This window comes from Ovis aries, chromosome 2 (genome assembly GCF_016772045.2).
Source record: "Ovis aries strain OAR_USU_Benz2616 breed Rambouillet chromosome 2, ARS-UI_Ramb_v3.0, whole genome shotgun sequence".
In the NCBI taxonomy this organism is placed as follows: Eukaryota; Metazoa; Chordata; class Mammalia; order Artiodactyla; family Bovidae; genus Ovis; species Ovis aries.
In genome coordinates, this window is record NC_056055.1 from 41,995,844 (window position 1) to 42,017,704 (window position 21,861).

General features: G+C 42.2%; 1 long non-coding RNA gene and 1 other non-coding gene across 2 annotated transcripts in view; one reads left to right on the top strand and one right to left on the bottom strand.

Annotated features, from left to right (window-relative positions):
- Positions 1-1,294: 1,294 nt before the first annotated feature.
- The window catches only part of LOC121818537 (uncharacterized), a 36,674-nt gene continuing 16,107 nt past the window's right edge, over positions 1,295-21,861 (bottom strand). Inside the window, exons 3-4 of the long non-coding RNA XR_006058505.2 lie at positions 6,863-7,053; positions 1,295-6,375 (exon numbers count right to left, since the gene is read on the bottom strand). This is a non-coding gene — a long non-coding RNA (uncharacterized LOC121818537). The remainder of the gene's footprint in view (positions 6,376-6,862; positions 7,054-21,861) is intronic.
- Positions 5,734-5,806, top strand: TRNAN-GUU (transfer RNA asparagine (anticodon GUU)). Its single transcript has one exon. It is a non-coding gene; the product is annotated as a tRNA-Asn (tRNA).

A 21,861-nucleotide genomic window follows, 5' to 3' on the forward strand; every position in this document is an offset into this window, starting at 1 on the left:
AAACAGATACAGATGTAACAGACATGTGGACACAGACGGGAAGAGAAGGGTCAAATGAATTGGAAGATTGGGATTGACATTTGTACACTGCTAAGTTGCTTCAGTCATGTCTGACTGTTTGCAACCCTGTGGACTATAGTGCTCTAGGCTCCTCTGTCCATGGGATTCTCCAAGCAAGAATACTGGAGTGGGTAGCCATTTCCTTCTCCAGGGGATCTTCCTGACCCAGGGACTGAACCCACATCTCTTATATCTCCTGCATTGGCAGGCAGGTTCTTTAACACTCCTGCTACCTGGGAAGCCCTATAAATATACTACCATATGTAAAATATATAGCTAGTGGGAAATTGCTGTACAGCACAGAGCACTCAGCTCATGCTCTGTGTCACTCTTGACATTTTAAAAGTGCTTCCTCACACCATCCAGTATCTCATTTGACTTTACGACAAACCCTGGGCGGAGGTGGACAAAGATTGTTGTCCTCATTCTAAGACCAGAACATGCAGTTCACAAAGTTCTGAGTAGCCAGCCAGGCTTGCCCTGTGTCCACAGGAGCTCACAGGTACTGTGAGAGCAACAAGGTGAACAGCAACATTCTGGTTGCAAATGCAAGTTCCTCTGCAATTTGTTTGGCATTTACGTAGATCCTTGATTGGGTGTCATCAACCTAATGACGAGTGGCCTCAGATCCCGAAATCTAAGCCTGTCCACAAGTTCCATAAACAGAGGCCATATTCCTCATGTCAGGGAAAGGGCTGCCTGGAAATGATTAAGAGAGGAAAGGAAACTGAAGTAAGAATAATCCTGACCCCAGGTCACATCTAGCCCTGGGACAGGAGGATGTTCTGGTTGCTCATGACTCAAAGCTGGTGGGAGGGAGGTCCAGCTAATTCCCAGCTCACCTCCTGGATCATCCAGGTTTGGGGGACCATTTAACCAGGAGAAACTCGGGCTCTTTGTCAGTGGTCAGATGTGACAGGATTATCATCATCGAGTCTGTTTTCTCAGGTGTCCATGCCACTGAGGCCCCAGGGAACATCAGATACCAGGATTTGACTGTTGACAACTGTCCCAAAAGCCCCCACAGGCACTGAGCTCCCCTCCCCAACATAGGTCCACTAGGAAACAGTCCCAGGGCTGGCAGAGGAACACAGACACTGACTTCAACTGTTCGCCATGGGGGAAAGACCCAATAGAGGAAAAGCAGGCAACTCTACTGACTGAAAGTTAACTGGTTACCTAGAAAACACAGAGAAAGTTACAAAGTAAGCTAGAGAGGACAGACTCAAGAAGCTTCTTTTGCGCAAAGTTTTAATACTCATAAAAATGCATACACAGGCACCCTCTCATTAAATCTCACAACCTCCTGCAAAGGAATACTTATCTCCATTTTACGCAGTTTTGTTTGGGGGAGTTTTACTTTCTTTGGCCACACCATGCGGCATGTGGGATCTTGGTTCTCCAACCAGGGATCAAACCCACACCTCCTACACTGGCAGCATGGAGTCCCAACCACTGGGCCGCCAGGGAGGTTCTCCTTATCCTCATTTTAGAAGCAAGAAAATGAATTTCAAAAAGGCAGATTTTCTCTGGGGTCCACATGGTAGAACTACAGCTGTAACTTTTGAGTCTCATAACTCTCCCTTCAGGCTCCTGGTGCTTTTCTCACTCACTCATCATTCATCTATTCACTCAAGGATTAGATTCAAGACCCATCAAAGAGTTCTTCACTAGCACAAGCATCTCCCAAGGGAATGGCTTTCAGGCAGACTGAAGCTGTCCACTTTGCAATTAGTTGTGGATTGGGAATACTGTTACTCTACTGCTCTAGAATAGTCTTTTCTTTTATCCAGCTCTGTTCCCCTCCCCTGTTTCATTCAACCTTTTTTTTCTGAAAAAGATTTGAAATTCAGAAAATCTTTTACCATGATAAAAGCAGAAGCTATAAGGCAAAAAAGAAATAAAAGCAAAAATTTTTAAATGAGACCTAACTAAGAAGAAAAGCATTTGTACAGTGAAGGAAATGAGCAACAAAACAAAAAGACAACTTATAGACTAGGAAAAAATATTTGCAAATGATCTGACCAACTAAGAGTTAATGTCCAAAATAAACAAACAGCTCATACAACTCAATATCAATAAAAACAAACAAACAGATCCAAAAATGGGCAGAAGACCTGAGTAGATATTTTTCCAAAGTAGACATACAGATGGCCAACAAGCACATGAAAATGTGCTCAGTATTGCTAATTATTAGAAAATGCACATCAAAACCACAATGAGGTATCACCTCACACCTGTCAGAATGGCTATTACCAAAAGTCTACAATTAATAAATGTTAGAGAAGGGTGTGGAAAAAAGGAAACCCTTTTACACTGTTGGTGGGACTGTAAATTGGTGCAGTCACTACGGAGAACGGTATGGAGGTTCCTCAAAAAACTAAAAATAGTTATCATATAATTCGACAGTCCCACTTCTGGATATATATATGTCCAGAAAAAATGAAGACACTAACTCAAAAAGATACATGTACCCAGTGTTCATACCAGCATTATTTAAACCAAGTACTCATCAACAGGCAATTGGATTAAGAAGATGTGATATTAATATATATTTTATATACAACAGAATATTACTCAGTCATAAAAGAGAATGAAATGTTGTCATTTGCAGCAACATGAATAGACTTAGAGAATATTATACTTGTGAGATAAGTCAGGCAGAGAAGGACAAATACTATGTGATATCACTTATATGTGAAATGTAAAAAATAATACAAATGAACATATATACAAAACAGAAACAGATTCACAGACGCTGAAAACAAACTTATGGTTAACTAAGGGGGGGGTGGGACAAATTAGGAGTATGGGATAAACAGATATAAACTATTATACATACAGCAAATAAGCAACAAGAATTTACTGTACAACACAGGGAACTATGTTCAACATCTTGTCATAACCTCCAATGGAATATAGTCTCCAAAAATACTGAATCACCATGCTGTGCATCTGAAACTAACACAATATAGTAAATATAGTAAATCAACAACACTTGAATTTTTAAAAAAAATGGAGCTATGGACCAAGGGATAAATCTAATACAGAACTGTTTCTTTTATTTCCTGTTGCTATATGATATAGAACATACTTTTAGGGACTTCCCTGCTGGTCCAGTGGCTAAGACTCCAAGCTCCCAAAACAGGGGACCTCGGTTCAATCCCTGGTCAAGGAACTAGATCCCACATGCTGCAAATAAGAGTTTGCCTGCTGCGACTAAAGGTTCTGCGTGCCTCAAGTGGCACAACTAGGACCTGGCACAGCCAAACAAATAAATAATTTAAAAAATAATACCATACCATTTAGCCTTTATATTGTCTACTTTTAGCTATGAAATGAGGTTAAACTTATCACCACGAACTAAATCTCTTGGGAAGCCAATTCAGTCCTCTCTAGCATAGCTGTACTACCTATTGAAAAACAGAAAGTCAATGGGAGAAAAAAAAAAACAAAACACTTCTCTGATCTTCCCCTAGAGTCACCGACACTTCCCATGGTCCAGCAAGTAAAGGGTTAGCACCTGGACCTAAGCGTGGACTCAGGAACCTGCTCCAACACAAGGCCATTTTCTTTTTCATTGGTAATGCCTGGACATGGAAGGGGCAACAAAAAATCATCACCACACTACCACCACCACCATCATCATCATCACTTTATAAATTAGAAAGATGAAACCTAAGAAGAAGCAGCAGGAGCTCCAGAGCCAGATCATAGCTCCTTTCTCAGAGCCTAGCGAGGTGGTGGCTAAATCCTTGTTCTGTCATGAAACCCTGGGTCATGAAGTCATTTCCACAAAACCACAAAAGCTTTTCTTCAAACATGTCACTTCCCCTATTCAGAAACATTCGACTAGCCCTGATTTCCTGTTTGTTTTGTTTTGTTTCTAGCTTCTCTGTTTGCTGCTCAGGGCATTCCTCAGACTGTTCCCCGCAGGTCCCAGACTGAGCCCTCACTGTTGCTAGTCTAATTCCCACAAAGGGCCCCATGCTCCCATCTCTGAGCCTTCCTCATGTGCTTCCGGGCTTCCCAGGTGGCTAGAGTGATAAAGAACCCACCTGCCAGTGCAGGAGACATAAAAGACACGGGTTCAGTCCCTAAGTTGGGAAGATCCCCTGGAAAAGCATGAGGCAACCCACTCCAGTATTCTTGCCTGGACAATCCCCATGGACAGAGGAGCCTGGGGGCTACAGTCCATGGGGTCACAAGCAGTCAGACATGACTGAAGCAACTTAGCACACACACGCACGTTCTTCTTGGGTCTGCCGTGTCCTCCCAAATCCTTCAAGGTGAAGTTCCTGTCCATCTTCTGCAAAAAGTTTTGTCCTGCCACTCCCATGCTCCCTGGATGCTCTCTTCTTTGAGTTCCCACAGTATCTACAGTTCAAATAATATTGGGTTGGCTGAAAAGTTCGTTTGGGTTTTTCCAGAACATCTTATGGAAAAATCCAAAGGAATTTTTCAGCCAACACAATATTAACTTTCACAGCTTTGTATCATTTTTCTCTCATCTCATGCATGTTGATTTCTTCTCAGTTACATCAAAAGGACAAGAATGAATCCTTAGCTGTCTCTTAGAACCCCAGAAAGTTGGTATAAAGCTAACAACATCCAAATGGTACAGTCACAGCTTGTTCACTGAAACAAACTTCTAATTTCATCACTCTGCAGAGGACCTGGCTGGAAAGCTTCTATAGGCCTCTGTAAGGCCCATTTTGGAAAATGCATTCTACATCTGAGAGTGTACTCAACCATGTTGCTAAAGCCATTCCAACATCACAAACTGCTAGAAGATCCTAAAACCTTACTTTTAAAAAGCCAGTGGTTACAGAAACCACCAGCTCTGTGGATGGTCCTGGCTTAGAGTAGAATAAGTTTGTGGACTCTGAAATCAGCCTAGAGGAGAAAAACACAGACCTGCCTTTTCTCTTCCTGACAAAATACTCAGTACTTCATTCCCACCTGCCCACTGAAAGCAGAGGGACGAGTGCTGAATTTCTCTCTTCCTCTCTCTCTCTTTCTTTCTCTCTCTCTTTCTTTCTTTCCATAGAGCCTCAAAACAAGAAGCCTCCTCTGTAGACAACTGAGACCAAAGGTTGTTCATGTGACTTCCTTTTGGAAAAGGTTTGTGCTGATTCTCAGCAAGTCTGACCACATCCAAGACAATGAAAAGGATGACTGACCAGACTAAGCTGAAACTGATAGTCTCCGAATGTCTAACAATAATTGCCTGACAACCTGGGCCCTCCTAGGGTGATGGAGCTGTCTGGGTGCCCATCCCCCTCTCTCCCTCATTTACTTACACCCCCTCTCACCCAGCTGTCCTCCCCCCACTTTGATCTGACCCTCCTTTCATCACTACAGGCCTGGTTATCTAAACATCTCTGTGCTTTGGAGAACTTACACTACAGAAGCCAAACAGATAAATAAACTCTGACCTCAGACCTCAGCTAGATCAAACTTATGAGTCCCATGGGGATGTTTATCTTGGAGAAGCGCAACTTCAGATCTGGGTTCATTATTTGAGAAGGCTGCCAAATCAGTCCATGGTAAGAGTAAGTGGCGACTATGGAACCAGGGCTCAGGTTGAACAGGTCCCGTGAACAGCATCTCCCTCACCCACCTGAGCTCTGGTCCAGTTGAGAAATGAGTCAAAACCTGTCTTTGGAGACTTCCCTGGTGGTCCAGTGGTTAAGAATCTGCATTGTTAATGCAGGGGACCCAGGTTTGATCCCTGGTCAGGGAACTAAGATCCCAGATATATCGGGGCAACTAAGCCTGTGTACCACAACTAGAAAGAAGCCCACGAGCCTCAATGAACATCCCGTGTGCTGCAACTAAGATCCAACTCAACCAAAAAATAAAAATAAATAAATATTCCTTTAAAAACTAAAGACAAAAAAATTTTAATTATAAAGTGTCTTTGATGAGACACTAAATTATCACCCTGATTACTGATAAATATGATAAAAGAGTATGTGACTTACATATAGAACAAATGGGCTTCCTAGTCCTGGATCCCAAAATTGTCCGGATTTGACCAACCAGTCATAGACTGGTTTTAGCACCAAAAGTCTCAGATTCCAGGAAATCCTCACCCTGACAGACTCATCCCAGCTGGGCCAGGGCAGACTGCCCCCAGCAGCCTGAGGGCAGGGCAGACCACACCTCGCGTGGCCAGCTCCCACTTCAAGGAAGAACAGAAGGCCTGGGCTCTGCTGCACAATTTCTTCTTCTAAACGTACCAATCAAATTAAGTCACTGGAGGGCCAAAGTGTTAAACTGGCGGGTCTCTCAGCACATGGAAAGAAACATCTGGAGAGGGAAAGAAAACATTACTTTCCAACAAAATGTAATAGATTTGACCAACAAATGAACTCTCAGCAATGCAACACGATTGGGTTGAAAGTCTAACCATAGACTAATTTGAAAAGAAATATAATTTTGTGAATTTCACCCACTTGAACTAAGCTTTAAAACTATTCTTTAATAATAATCATATTGGGGCTTCCCTGGTGGTCCAGCGGTTAAAAAATCCACCCTGGGGACACCCACCTTCGATCCCTGGTCCAGGAAGATCCTGCATGTTGTGGAACAACTAAGCCTGTGTCCCTAGAGCCCTCGTACCATACAAGAGACACCACCACAGTGCGAAACCCATGAACTGGAACTAGAGAGCAGCCCCCACTCACCAAGGCTAGAGAAAGTCTGTGCATAGCAGCAAAGACCCAGAACAGCCAAAAATAAACAAGCAAATATTTTAAAACTCATCATCATCATCGTGTTGTTGAGCAAAGCTTACATGATACGGTGGTGGCCTGTGGTTGGTAAGGCCACGTGATCGGGTCCTGTCATAATTTGTGGGCAGGAGTCGTGCGCACTAGTTTCTGGCCAAGCATGCAACCTCCCAGGTGCGGACGCTCACAGCACTCGTCTCCCCTGCCATGGTTATCAGAGATGTTCCAGATCCTGATTGCTCTGAGGGAGGACAAGCTGCAATGGACACATGCCGTGAGCTGGAAACAAATGTATCTGCACCAATATTCCATCAAAATTTGGAGGTGCTTATCACCACATCATAACAAATCCTAGGAGCTTCCCTGGTGGCTCCTGGACAAAGAATCTGCCTGTGATGTAGGAGGCACAGGAGACTTGGGTTTGAGACCTGGGTTGGGAAGATCCCCTGGAGGAGAAAATGGCAAGCCACTGCAATATTATTGCCTGGGAAATCCCATAGACAGAGGAGCCTAGTGGGTTACAGTCCAGGACTTCACAAAGAGTCAGACATAACTGAGTGACTTGGCACGCATGAGCAGCCAATCTTATTGTGACTGATACAACATAATTGTAAATAGAAAAAAGATTGGAAGGAAATGTTAATAGTGATGACCTCTCTGAGGAAGGATTTTAAGTTCTTTCATTTCTGACCCTTTATGTGCTTTTGTACTTCCAAGTTTGGTTTATTGAGTTTTTTTTTAATTTATGATTTTAAAAATTCAAACGAAAACAGATGCTTTCAGACCACCTGCTTTAACAAAATAGAGTGGAATGCTTTAAAAATATTTTATCACTTGTTTATATGCGAACCACATGTCATGATGCTAGTTTGAATCTCAATTTTAAAGCATTCTTACTTAAATTCAGCTCAAAATTTTGCTCTGTGTCACACATAAAAGGAAGCATCTTCCAAAAAGCTTCCTAACTGAGATGACTATAAAACTTTTTGGTTGCTAAGGAATGTGAAAGCTATTTAACTGGTTAAAAATAAGGGCCAAAATATTCTCATCAATTCCTAACCTGAAAAGGAATTCAGAAATGTTTTATTGTTCTTTTTCAAAGTCACCAAGAAATCTACATGTCAAAAGAATAAAATGACATAAAGTGCACTCTTCTTGTGATTGTTCTAACCACCATCCTCTTCCTCCTCTTCTGTGCTATGTACAAGAAAAGGGAGAAAGAGAAAGACAGAGGTCATTTGAAAGGGAAAAAACTACAATGATTGGCTACTTATTCTAGGAGCAGACTGTTCAAAAAGCCGATGACCAGAGATATCACAAAGGTTGTAACAAGGTCATGTGGCTAGCTAGTCAGAAAGAAGTAACTTGAAAGCATTCTACCACTGAACAGTATACCCTTACCTTTCTAACTCAGGAAGAGTATTGGACCTTCAAAGCTCCTTGGCAACTTTTTTTAAATTTTTTTAATTGAAATATAATTGACATGGTTTTCCCAGATGGCTCAGCAGGTTAAAAAACCAGCCTGCAATGCAGGAGACAAAGGTTTGATCCCTGAGTAGGGAAGATCCCCTGGAGGAGGAAAAGGCAACCCACTTCAGTTTCACTGCCTGAAAGTCCCATGGACAGAGGAGCCTGGCAGGCTGCAGTCCAAAGAGTTGCAAAGAGTCGGACATGATTGAGCACACACATACATACATATGACTGACATATACGACTGTATTAGTTTTAAGTGTATAGCAAAATGATTTGCTAGAAGTGTACATTATGAAATAATCCCCACAATAAGTTCAGTTAATAGCCATCAACACACAAAGTTAATTTGTGTGTGTGTGTGTGTGTGTGTGTGTGTGATGAGAACTCTTAAGATCTACCATCATGACAACTTTAAAACACACTATCCAGTACTGTTAACTATAGTCACCGTGCTGTCCATCACATTCCCAGCACTATTCTTCTTCTAACCAATGGGCAATTCTTTTTATAATTCTCAATCTGCTCTCTCCCTCAGATTCTCTGCAGTCTCTCAAATTCATTTCACCCTCTCGAATCTTGAATTCTACCATCCCTTCCTAAAAGGTGAATGTTTTTGCTTCCAAGATAAGATAATCGGATGCAGCTGCAGAGTTTGCACAGAGATTACTCAAAAATCTATCAGAGAAGAGCTTTGGTGAGAAAATGCCAAATCATGCACAATGAACAATAGCAATTGTAGGTTAGAAACACAAGCCTTTGAGCCAGAGACCTAGATTCAGATTCTGACTCTACTTCTACCTAGAGACCTAACTTTAGGCAAGATGGTAAACCGCCCTGAGCCTCTGATCTGTAAAAGTAACACTACCTGCCATACTGACAGACTGGGACGGTTATAATGGATATAAAATGCTTAGCATAGTGCCTGGAACATAGTGTTTAACATAAATTAGTTGCTATTCCATATCTTTTTAAAAAGTTGCTCCCTAACATAATGTTTAAATACAAAAGGCCTGTATAGTCAAAGCTGTGGTTTTTCCAGTAGTCATGTACAGTTGTGAGAGTTGGACCATAAAGAAGGCTGAGCACCGAAAAATTGATGATTTCGAATTGTGGTGCTGGAGAAGACTCTTGAGAGTCTCTTGGACAGCAAGGAAATCAAACCAGTCAAACCTAAAGGAAATCAACCCTGAATATTCATTGGAAGGACTGATGCTGAAGCTGAATCTCCAATACCTTGGCCACCTAATGCAAAGAGCAGACTCATTGGAAAAGACTCTGATGCTGAGAAAGATTGAAGGCAAGAGGAGAAAGGGATAACAGAGGATGAGATGGTTGGATGGCATCATCAATTCAATGGACAGGAGTTTGAGCAAGCTCCAGGAGATAGTGAAGAACAGGGAAGCCTGGCATGCTACAGTCCATAGGGTCACAGAGTCGGATACAACTTAGCAACTGAACAACAACATGATGTTTAAATACAAGATCAGTTTAAATACAAGCCCCTTCTTTCTTTCCTTGTGTTTTTTGTTCACATGGTGAAAAACACCAAACTTCTTTCAAGATTGAAAATGACATCCAGGAGTACCAAAGTAAAAGCAAGTTTCCAAGGTGCCTGAGTGGCCTGGCAAGCAATTTCTTTTGCTCAGATATCCTAAGCATTTCTTTTTTTAGTCTCTTTCCTACTATTGATCCAGATTCTCCATGCACAATAGATCTAAGAAACAAGTGTGGCAGACTGGCCCCCTTTACGTAGCAAATGTTCCCAATGATTCAAGCAGAATTAATTAGCTTTGATTGACAGCACGCATGGTCTTCACATCATTTATGTCAACATTTTTTTATTGAGCACTTGAGTTATGGATGCAGACAAGCTGACCCCAGGGAAGATTTATGAATCGTTGGTCCTCCTGATATATAGGTCCCTTTAGCTAGTCTATACAGAGTATAGTCAGACAAATAATTTAAAGAGTTCACTATTACTTGGCAGATAAAAGAGTAACTATCCGTAGGATGGAGTGAGGGGAGAAAGAAATAGGCACTCTCAGAACATGGAACATGTCAATTTATGACAACCCTGCTTGAACAAGGGCTACCCCAGTGGCTCAGACAGTAAAGATTCTGCCTGCAATGCAGGAGACCCAGGTTTGGTCCGTGAGTCGGGAAGATCCCCTGGAGAAGGAAATGGCAACCCGCTCCAGTATTCCTGCCTGGAGAATTCCATGGACAGCGGAGCCCATAGTCCATGGGGTCACAAAGAGTCAGACATGACTGAGTGACTGACACTTTCACTGCTTCAGCAAGGAGGCTTTCTTGGTGAAGGCAGCAAACAGGATGGAAATACTGTGCTGCAGAAAGCAAGATTATCTACCTCATAAATAGACACCCTGATGGTCATTATTACTGAAGAACATTCTCCTTGAAGCCTCATTGTCTTCTCTCCAGCAGAGAACTTCACAGAACATCAGAGCTGCATCTCAGAAATTCAGCACCAAAGACACCATTATCAGTAGAGTCACAGTTCTAGTCTTAGTAATTTAATTCAGATAGTGGGATAATCTAACAAAAGACTTTGGTTGGACCCACCAGGTGTGTTTCAGAAATGATGCCCTTATGTACACACTGCTATATTTAAAATGGATACCCAACAAGGACCTACTGTATAGCATATGGGACTCTGCTCAACGTTATGTGGCAGCCTGGATGGGAGGGGAGATTGGGGGAGAATGGATACACACAAATGGACAGCTGAGTCCCTTTGCTGTTCACCTGACATACTGTTAATCAGCTATACTCCAATACAAAATAAAAAGTTCAAAAAACAAACAAACAAACAAAAAAGAAAGGCAATCTTTGACAATCCATCACAGCCTCTGAGCAGCATTCAACACCACTGCTGCATGGATGTAAGCTAATGCAACCAAAAGCAAAAACTCTTGATCTTTTTTTTAGTTTGTATGGCCATATCACAAGTAAATTATGATTCCCAGGAGTCATTTTATAAATACTGGAATGATCTCATGAATCCCTAAGCATCTCAGAGCTCGTGCTAAATGCCAGTTTCTAATCTAAGTTTGTCTTTTTATGGATGGGCAAATTTACTTAGGGTCACATAACTAGCAAGAAAGGCAGGTTTCACAGCCCTCATCTGCTGTTCTTTCTACTCCACAACAGCCACACAGGGGAGAATGGACACTCAGACAAAATACCAACCTGAAGAAGGAGCCGATTTCACAAGGACTCACCTAGGTCTTCTGGCCATTCATCAATCAACCTTTGGGCATTCTTTAGTGAGCGAAATAATCCTAGAGAAACTGACCTCCAGTGAAAGCTTGCCCAGAGTTACACCAGAAAATTCTGGGGAAACAATCTTCTTACACTTCACCTTCCACTGGCCTGACCTCTCTCAGGGACAGTGGACTCCGGAACTCTATTGCTGTTATTAAACCTAACATAGCATGCTGGCCAGGGCGCCTGCAAATGTCCTGACAACTCCTGGCCACCCGACATTCTCCCTGCTCTTGCCCCCATTGCAATCCTCCTCAAAGGACTGATGTTCCAACTCCCAGCCAATGCTGCAGGAAGCAGTCAGTCCAGTCCAGTATAATTTTCTAGCAGCTCATCAACCCTCCCATATCATTCCAGGGGAGTGTGGACTCACCCAAAGTGACACATGGGGGTAGGGAAGGGAATACTCCCTGTTTTAACCTCATTCTTTTCATCTTTTATACAAACTTTCAAAGTCCCTAGCATCAGACTCTTCAGTGTAAAAATCACTATAGAAAGAACATGAATATTTGTAAGTAGGGGTTTCTTCTATTATGGGGGGAGGGGTATGCTTTCTGTATCTATAGGATTTTCAATTTTTTTTTCTTGCTTTGAGGTTTTTTCACAGATGGGAAGAGAGAGAGGGGCGAACAGAGGAAATAGGGGAAAGCCTTGATGGAGCCCAGAAATATAAACATGAACAGTTTGTGCCTTAAGATAAGCAGGAACTAACTTGTAAACTAACTTGTACCCAGGCAGGGGTCAATCTGTGTCCGTGATTATGATTAAATGAGGTGTCAATTTTGGCCTCACTCTGCATTTTGAAAAGTGATTCTTCATAAAATTTGATAGCAAAAACAACAAAAAAAATACAGTTAGAAAATTAACAGATCTGAACATTTTTCCAAAGAAGACACACAGATGGTCAACAGGTATATGAAAAGGTGCTCAACATCATTAATCATCAGGGAAATGCAAATCAAAACCACAATGGGATATCACCCCATATCAGAATGAAAGAGAATGTGAAAGTGAAGTCGCTCAGTCGTGTCTGACTCTCTGCGACCCATGGACTATAGCCCACCAAGCTCCTCCGTCCACAGGATTCTCCAGGCAAGAATACTGGAGTGGGTTGCCATTTCCTTCTCCAGGGGATCTTCCCAACCCAGGGATCAAACCCAGGTCTCCCACATTGCAGGCAGATGCTTTAACCTCTGCACCACCAGGGAAGCCCCTATCAGAATAGCTATTATCAAAAAGACAAGAAATAACAAGTATTGCTGAAGATGTAGAGAAAAGGAAACTCCTGAGCACTGTTGGTGTGGGTACAAATTGGTTCAGATGATATGGAAAACAGTATAAAGATCTCTCAAAAAATTAAAAATAGGACTTCCATATGATCCTGCAATCCCACTTCTGGATATGTAGCCAAAGAAAATGGACAGCGGATATGGAGGAGATGTCTGCACGCCCATGTCGTCTACAGCATTATTCACAATGACCAAGGTATGGAAATAACCTGAGAGTCCATCAGTGGTTGAACAGGTAAAGAAGACATGGAATACACATACAATGGAATATTATTCAGCCATGAGAAAGAAGGAAATCCTGCCATTTGCAACGACATAGATGTACCTTGAGGACATTATGCAAAGTAAAAAAAAGACAAACACCACTTGGTGGAATGTTAAAGAAAGAAAAGTCAAGCTCACAGAAACAGAATATAAAAGTATATGGGGAATAGGGGAAACAGGAAAAGGTTTATAAAGAGTACAAACTTTCAGCAATAACATGAATTGTTGTTGTTGTTGCTGTCCTTGTAGTCGTTTGGCCTCTGAGTTGTGTCTGACTCTTTCTGACCTCATACAGTGTAGCCTGCCAAGCTCCTGTATCCATGGGATTTTGCAGGTACGAATACTGGATTGCCATTTCCATCTCCAGGGGATCTTCCAACTCTGGAGACCTTCCAGGGATTGAACCCACGTCTCCTGCATCTCCTGCACTGGCAGGCAGATTCTTTACCACTGAGCCATCAGGGAAATCCATAATAAGATGAATAAGCCCATCTAATTCTAAAACCCTGGTGGCTCAGATGGTAAAGAATCTGCCTGCAGTGCAGGAGACCCGGGTTGGATCCCTGGGTTAGGAAGTTCCCCTGGAGGAGGAAATGGCAACCCACTCTAGTATTCTTGCCTGGATAATTCCATGGACAGAGGAGACTGGTGGGCTACAAGTCCATAGGATCACAAAGAGTCAGACATGACTGAGAGACTAACACAATGTAAAACATGGTTATAAATCATTATACATAGATATGCATAGCATGTATAATTCAAATTTGCTAAGAGAGTAGAATGAAATGTTCCCACCAAGAAAAAAGAAAATATAATACAATTACATTTGTCAATTATATCTCTTAAACCTGAAATTTTTAAATAAAAATAATTGTTTTTAATTTTGCCACTAAACTTTAAATAAGTCTAAGGAGATATGTTCAAAGAGCAATGGGAAAACAAGACACTTCTACTAATTAAATTAACTGTGAAGGAAAAATGAGATATTTATTCCTTTCTTGGCTAAATATCCACCAAACAGTGGAATTCTTCACTGTAAAATTCTGCAGGTAGCATTCTAATCCCATCTCAAATAAACTCTGAGTTGAAACCTGTATTTTAATAATGAACCAAAAATCATTTATTTTTTAAAGAAATCACTTCTTGAATGAAGAGGGGCATTAAAATATATTTGAGGGCTCTGAGGGAAAAGATGGTTTTATCATGAAAGAAAAAATCATATAATTAGAGAGCTATAAAATTGCCCATTTGCCTTTTGTTTATTTTCTTTTTTTTTTAAAGTATAATTGCTTTTCAGTGTTGTGTTAGTTTCTACTGTATTGCAAAGTGAATCATCGGTATATATACATATACACCCTTCCTCCTGGACCTCCCTCCTGCCCCACCATCCCACTCCTCTAGGTCGTCACAGAGCACTGAACTGGGCTCCCTATGCTATACAGCAGCTTCCCACTAGCTATCTATTTTACACATGGTAATATACACATTGTGTCAAATCTAATACCCCAATTCATTTGCCTTTACAGTGTCCAATAAAAGTCATTTCAAATAAAAGATTATCTAAGTTTCTTCTGAAGGCATCATAATAAATATAAGATAGGGGCAAAGTTCAACTGAAAAATATGGCATTATCCAACCTAAAGCAGCTACTTGGAGCTCCATGTTATGGAGTAATGTGAGTGTGTGCATGCTCATTTACTTCAGTCATGTCTGATTCTTTGTGATCCCATGGACTGTGGCCCACCAGGCTCCTCTGTCCATGGGACTGTCCAGGCAAGAATACTGGAATGGGTTGCCACTTCCTTCTCCAGGGGACTGAACCCACCTCTTTTATATCTCCTGCATCGGCAGACAGGTTCTTTACCACTAGCACCAAGGCGCAGTTAGCACCGCAACAGGAAAAGCCATCCTACCACAAGTCCAGGGGTACACAGGAGGTGCAAAGGCATGAGCAAAGCTCTGACATCAGGGTTAACTTCTGGTTTTGTACCCTGGTACTTGATCCCTAAAATTCACAAGCATGACCTCTATAAACCAGAGAATAACCTCCCCACATTTTACTACTACCAGCATTATGAGTCTCACCTTCTCTGATGCTTAATTTTATGCAACTTGACTAAGCCATGGATGCCTATATAGCCAGTCAATATTATTTATTGGGATGACTGTAGTAAAGTAGTACATGCTAGTAAAGTAATGCTCAAATTCTCCAAGCCAGGCTTCAACAGTATGTGACCCGTGAACTTCCAGATGTTCAAGCTGGATTTAGAAAAGGCAGAGGAACCAGAGATCAAACTGCCAAGATCTGTTGGATCATCTGAAAAGCAAGTGAGCTCCAGAAACACATCTACTTCTGCTTTATCTACTATGCCAAAGCCTTTGGCTGTGTGGATCACAATAAACTGTGGAAAATTCTGAAAGAGATGGGAATACCAGACCACCTGATCTGCCTCTTCCTGTATGCAGACCAGGAAGCAACAGTTAGAACTGGACATGGAACAACAGACTGGTTCCAAATAGGAAAAGGAGTATGCCAAGGGTGTATACTGTCACCCTGCTTATTTAACTTATATGCAGAGTACATCATGAGAAACACTGGGATGGATAAAGCACAAGCTGGAATCAAGATTGCCAAGAGAAATATCAATAACCTCAGATATGCAGATGACACCACCCTTATGGCAGAAAGTGAAGAGGAACTAAAGAGCCTCTTGATGAAAGTGAAAGAGAAGAGTGAAAAAGTTGGCTTAAAACTCAACATTCAGAAAATGAAGATCATGGCATCTGGTCCCATCACTTCATGGGAAATAGATGGGGAAACAGTAGAAACAGTGACAGACTTTATTCTTTGGGGTTCCAAAATCACTGCAGATGGTGACTGCAGCCATGAAATTAAAACACACTTGCTCCTTGGAAGAAAAGTTATGACCAACCTAGACAACATATTAAAAAGCATAGACATTATTTTGCCAACATTATTTTGCCATTATTTTGCTAAAGGTCCATGTAGTCAAGGCTATGGTTTTTCCAGTAGTCATGTATGGATGTGAGAGTTGGACTGTAAAGAAAGCTGAGTGCCGAAGAATTGATGTTTTTGAACTGTGGTGTTGGAGAATTCTCTTAAGAGACTGCAAGGAGATCCAACCAGTCCATCCTAAAGGAAATCAGTCTTGAACATGCATTGGAAGGACTAATGCCGAAGCTAAAACTTCAACACTTGAGCCACCTGATTCGAAGAACTGACTCATTGGAAAAGACCCTGATGCTGGGAGGGATTGAGAGCAGGAGGAGAAGGGGATGACAGAGGATGAGATGGTTAGATGGAATCACCGACTTAATGGACATGAGTCTGAGTAGGTTCCAGGAGTTGGTGATGGACAGGGAGGCCTGGTGTACTGCAGTCCATGGGGTTTCAAAGAGTCGGACACGACTGAGTGACTGAACTGAACTGAACTGGGATGACTGTGAAGGTGTTTCCAGAAGAGACTAGCCCTTGAATCAGTGGACTGAGTGAAGCAGATGCTCCCTCCAACATGACTGGGCTTTATTCAATCCATTGAGGACCTACATAAACAAATAGTCAAAAGGGAGAATTCGCTGGTTCTACCTTCCTGTCTGCGCTGGGACATCAGCCTTCTCCCCCAAGACTAGGACTTATATCATCAGCGACCCCCACCAAACCAGTTCTTACGTCTCTGGACTTGGTCTAGAGCTCACACCCTCAATTCCTCTAGTTCTCAGGCCTTTGGCCTGGAACTGAACTAAACCACTGGTTCTCCTGGGTCTCCAGATTGCAGACAATGGATTGAAAAAGTCCAAAGCCTCTGGAATTGTGTGAGTTAATTCCTCATATAAAAACTCTTGGGACTTCCCTGGCAGTCCAGTAGTTGAGAATTCACTTTCCAATGTGGGGATGTGTGTGTGTGTGTTCAGTTGTGTCCAACTCTTGGACTGTAACCCACCAGGCTCCTCTGTACATGGAATTCTCCAGGTGAGAATACTGGAGGGGGGCTGTCATTTTCTTCTCCAGGGATCTTTCTGACCCAGGGATAGAACTGCATCTCTTGCATCTCCTGCACTGACAGGCATGTTCTTTACCACTAGTACCACCCGGGAAGCCCCTCCATTGCAGGGGATGCAGGTTCAATCCTTTGTTGGGGAACTAAGACCCCACATGCCAAGGGGCAACTAAGCCTGTGTGCTACAACTAGAGAGACTTTGCGCCATAACTACTGAGTCCGTCCGATCTAGAGCCTGTCCATAGCTAGAGAAGACCCTGCACACCACAACTAGAGAAAAGCCCATGTGCTGCGACGAAGACCCAGCACAGGACAAGAAGAACCTCTCAAACTCTTTCTGTCTTTCCCTGTATACGTGTGTGTGTGTGTGTGTGTGTGTGTGTGTGTGTGTGCGTGCGTGTGCATGTGTGTGTGTAGCAAGAGAGATTTAGCTAGAAAAATATATAGATACAATGGACTGGCAAAAAGTTCATTTGGATGTTTCCCTAAGATGGCACCAAAACACCTGAACAAACTTTTTGGCCAACCTAATATACCCCATTGACTCTGCTTCTCTGGAAAACCCTAACCGATACAAATTCCCAAAGCAGAAGCAGAAATAGTACATTTCCCCAGACTGCCTTGCAGCACAGTTACAGGCCCCTGACCACTCAAATCTACACAACCGTGAATGGAGGAGGAGTCGCGAGTGCAGAGGCTGAGTGCAGGCAGGTGAATTTGGGGACAAAGGTGGTGGTGGAGGTGTCTGGCTTGGAGACAGCTATGGCGGAGCTTCTGGATTGATCCAGGACCCAATACGTCCAGGGGCAGGGTGGTGGCAGCTGTGGTGTTTTGTTTTGTTTTGTTTTTTAGCAGTGGTATTTTTGTTAGAATAGCTCCAGGTGTAGCCCCTAGCTCATAGTCTCTGGATGTGCTGTTCTTAGTTGTGTGGCATCCAATCCGGTTATCTGGGCCTCCCAGGGATTTTTGTGAGGTATGTAACACCCTTAATGGGAGAAAACAATAGCAAATGAAGCAACTGACAAACAACTAATCTCAAAAATATACAAGCAACTTATGCAGCTCAACTCCAGAAAAATAAATGACCCAATCAAAAAATGGGCCAAAGAACTAAATAGGCATTTCTCCAAAGAAGACATACGGATGGCTAACAAACACATGAAAAGATGCTCAACATCACTCATTATCAGAGAAATGCAAATCAAGACTACAATGAGGTACCATTTCACACCAGTCAGAATGGCTGCGATCCAAAAGTCTACAAGCAATAAATGCTGGAGAGGATGTGGAGAAAAGGGAACCCTCTTACACTGTTGGTGGGGATGCAAACTAGTACAGCCACTATGGAAAACAGTGTGGAGATTCCTTAAAAAGTTGCAAATAGAGCTGCCTTATGACAGCAATCCCACTGCTGGGCATACACACCAAGGAAACCAGAATTGAAAGAGACACATGTACCCCAATGTTCATCGCAGCACTGTTTATAATAGCCAGGACATGGAAACAACCTAGATGTCCATCAGCAGATGAATGGATAAGAAAGCTGTGGTACATATACACAATGGAGTATTACTCAGCCGTAAAAAAGAATTCATTTGAATCAGTTCTGATGAGATGGATGAAACTGGAGCTGATTATACAGAGTGAAGTAAGCCAGAAAGAAAAACACCAATACAGTATACTAACACATATATATGGAATTTAGGAAGATGGCAATGACAACCCTGTATGCAAGACAGGAAAAAAGACACAGATGTGTATAACGGACTTTTGGACTCTGTGGGAGAGGGAGAGGGTGGGATGATTCGGGAGAATGGCATTGAAACATGTATACTATCATGTAAGAAACGAAGTGCCAGTCTATGTTCGATACAGGATACAGGATGCTTGGGGCTGGTGCATGGGAATGATCCAGAGAGATGATATGGGGTGGGAGGTGGGAAGGGGATTCAGGATTGGGAGCTTGTATACACTCGTGGTGGATTCATGTCAATGTATGGCAAAACCAATACAGTATTGTAAAGTAAAGGCTAGAGCTAGGAGGTATAGAACATGGCCTCCATGAATGATGATTATTATAAATTCAGGGGTACAGGGAAGGAGTCTTGTGTCCCTCACAATAACAACCCTCACCTACCTGCTACTGGTGCTTGAGCAATGCCCTCAAATGAGAATAAAGCCTTCATTTCTACAGTGAAGGATAAGAATTAGAAGGTAGACTTTTTTGTAGAAATGACAGCTGACAAAATCTCACAAGATCTGTTTTAAAACAAATGTGACCCCTTCTCTAGAGCAGGTTTCAAGATGGGGCTGCGTGGAGAATGAATGAAGCAAATGAAAAAACAGGAAGGAATGACAGACAGGAATCAAAAGAGAAGATAGGGGAACCAATCAGAGGTTTCCTCTGTTCTCAGTTTGGCTCAAAATGTGGAGGAAATTGAAAAATCAGTACGTCAAAATATTAGTGGTTGTTATCATCACCCTTATATTTTTCTTCATTTTTGAAATATTTATAATACACAAATAGTACTTTTTAACAAGATATTTAAGTAGTATTACTAATAAACTGGTCTAAGTTTCATTGCACTCAAAGCAATTGGTTGTTAACTATTTAGACTCAGAAGAGAGCCTGAGAGTCATTTTGCCTAACTCCCCACAGATGCAGGTTCGATCCTTGGATCAGAAAAATCCCTGGAGGAGGACATGGCAACTCACTTCAGTATTCTTGCCTGAGAAATCCCATGGACAGAGGAGCCTGGCGGGCTACAATCCATGGGTTGCAAAGAGTCGGACACAACACCCATGTTGTCCCCACAGGCAGGCGCATCCCTAAGGCCAGACCTTCAGGACCCTGGGCTCTTCTTTACCCTGAGTTCCCTGAAACACAGAGGACAAGCCCTTGCTTCTTCTCCCCAAGACTATGCCTCAGATGTTTGAAAACAGCTTTCATTTGGATTCTGAGATTTTTTCTCCAACTTAAACATCCTTGTTTCCTTTAGCAATTTCTTAAATGTCTTCTCACATCCTTAGTGACTGTCACATTAACTAATGTCCTTTCTCAAATGTGACACCCATGAATGGAACATTCAAGTTGAATGGAATATTCAAGTTGTCATCAAACCAGGATAAAGTATATTGCTCTCAATCTTACACTGACTATCAAATATATCTTTTGCTTTGCTTCTCCTTCCCCTATCCCTTCCCTCCCCATCTCCTTTTCTGTCTTCCTCCTCTATCTCGAGGTGCAGAGCAAAATACTGTCTTTGAAGGAAGTGCATGAGTGCATGCTCCGTCATTTCAGTCATGTCCAACTCTTTGTGACCCCAAGGACTATATCGCCTGCCAGCCTCCTCTGTCTATGAAACTTCCCAGGCAAGAATACTGGAGTGGGTTACCATGCCCTCCTTCAGGGGATCTTCCCAACCCAGAGACTGAACCCAGGTCTGCTGCATTGCAGGAGGATTCTTTACCACTGAGCCACTGGGGAAGTACACATTCTCATAAAAGCAACTTCTGTCTTATGAAAATCTCAAATAATGTAAAGGATAAAAACAAGATAGATAATCGATAATAGAGTTAAGCTATAAAAAACATACGTATGACATACATCTTTTTATTTATTTTTGGCTGTGCTGGGTCTTCACTGCTCTGCAGGCTTTTTCTCTGTTGCTGCAAGCCTCTAGCTGCAGCACAGCTACTCTCCAGTTGCAGTGCATGGGCTTCTCATTGCGGTGGCTTCCTTTGTTGTAGAGCATGGCTCCTAGGGTGCACAGGCTTCAGTAGTTGGAGTTCCCAGGCTCTAGAGCAAACGCTCCGTAGTATGGTGCACAAGCTTAGATGCTCCATGGCATGTGGGATCTTCCCAGATCAGGGATCGATTAAAGATATATACAAAGAAATAAGATATATAGAAAAGGTTCTGAGTCTACTGTGAAAAATGCATGAGAGTAAGCTTCATTTTTCCATCCCAAATTCTAGGACCATACTCCTGTGTGCAAAATCCCCTGCCCTCCTTGCGTCCTCTTCACTGCAGAACAAGCTCAGGTTCATGTATGTGAAAACCTTACCCACTCTTCTCAATAAGCATGTTTAGCAAGGAATGTCTTTCCTGGAGTTTGGTTCTATTTCTCAAGGTGACAGCTTTTAGTTAATAAACTCCAGTTCTAATTGATGTGTGTACACTGCTATATATGAAATAGATAACTAGTGAGAACCTACTGCATAGTACAGGGAACTCTACTCAATGCTCTGTGGTGACAAAGGGGGATATATGTACAGGTATAGCTGATTCACTTTGTTGTACAGCAGAAACTACACACAGTGTAAAGCAACTAAATTCCAATAAAAATAATAATGATAATAAACCCTAGTTCCTACTGGTATACCAATGGGCAATAATAGTTTTTTATACCTTAATCCACGACTATTTGCATTTTAACAAAGAATATACCTTTACTCACAAATCACACAGATCAAGGCAAACTGTGGAGGTGAAAAAAAAAACTCTACAAAAGTTGAGCATTATCATCTTTATATTATAGATTTTAAAAGTTGGACTATCAGAATGCTGGAGATGTTGCCAGAGATCAACCCAGGCATGAGTAGCTGAGTGAAGTCCCAATGAGGGTCAACTGTACGCTCCACTGTCCTGCCCATCAAGGTCAGTCACTGGAGCCCCAGCCCCCAGATCCTTCATTCTCTCCCTCTCACCATTAGTAGCACTCCCTTTCTCCA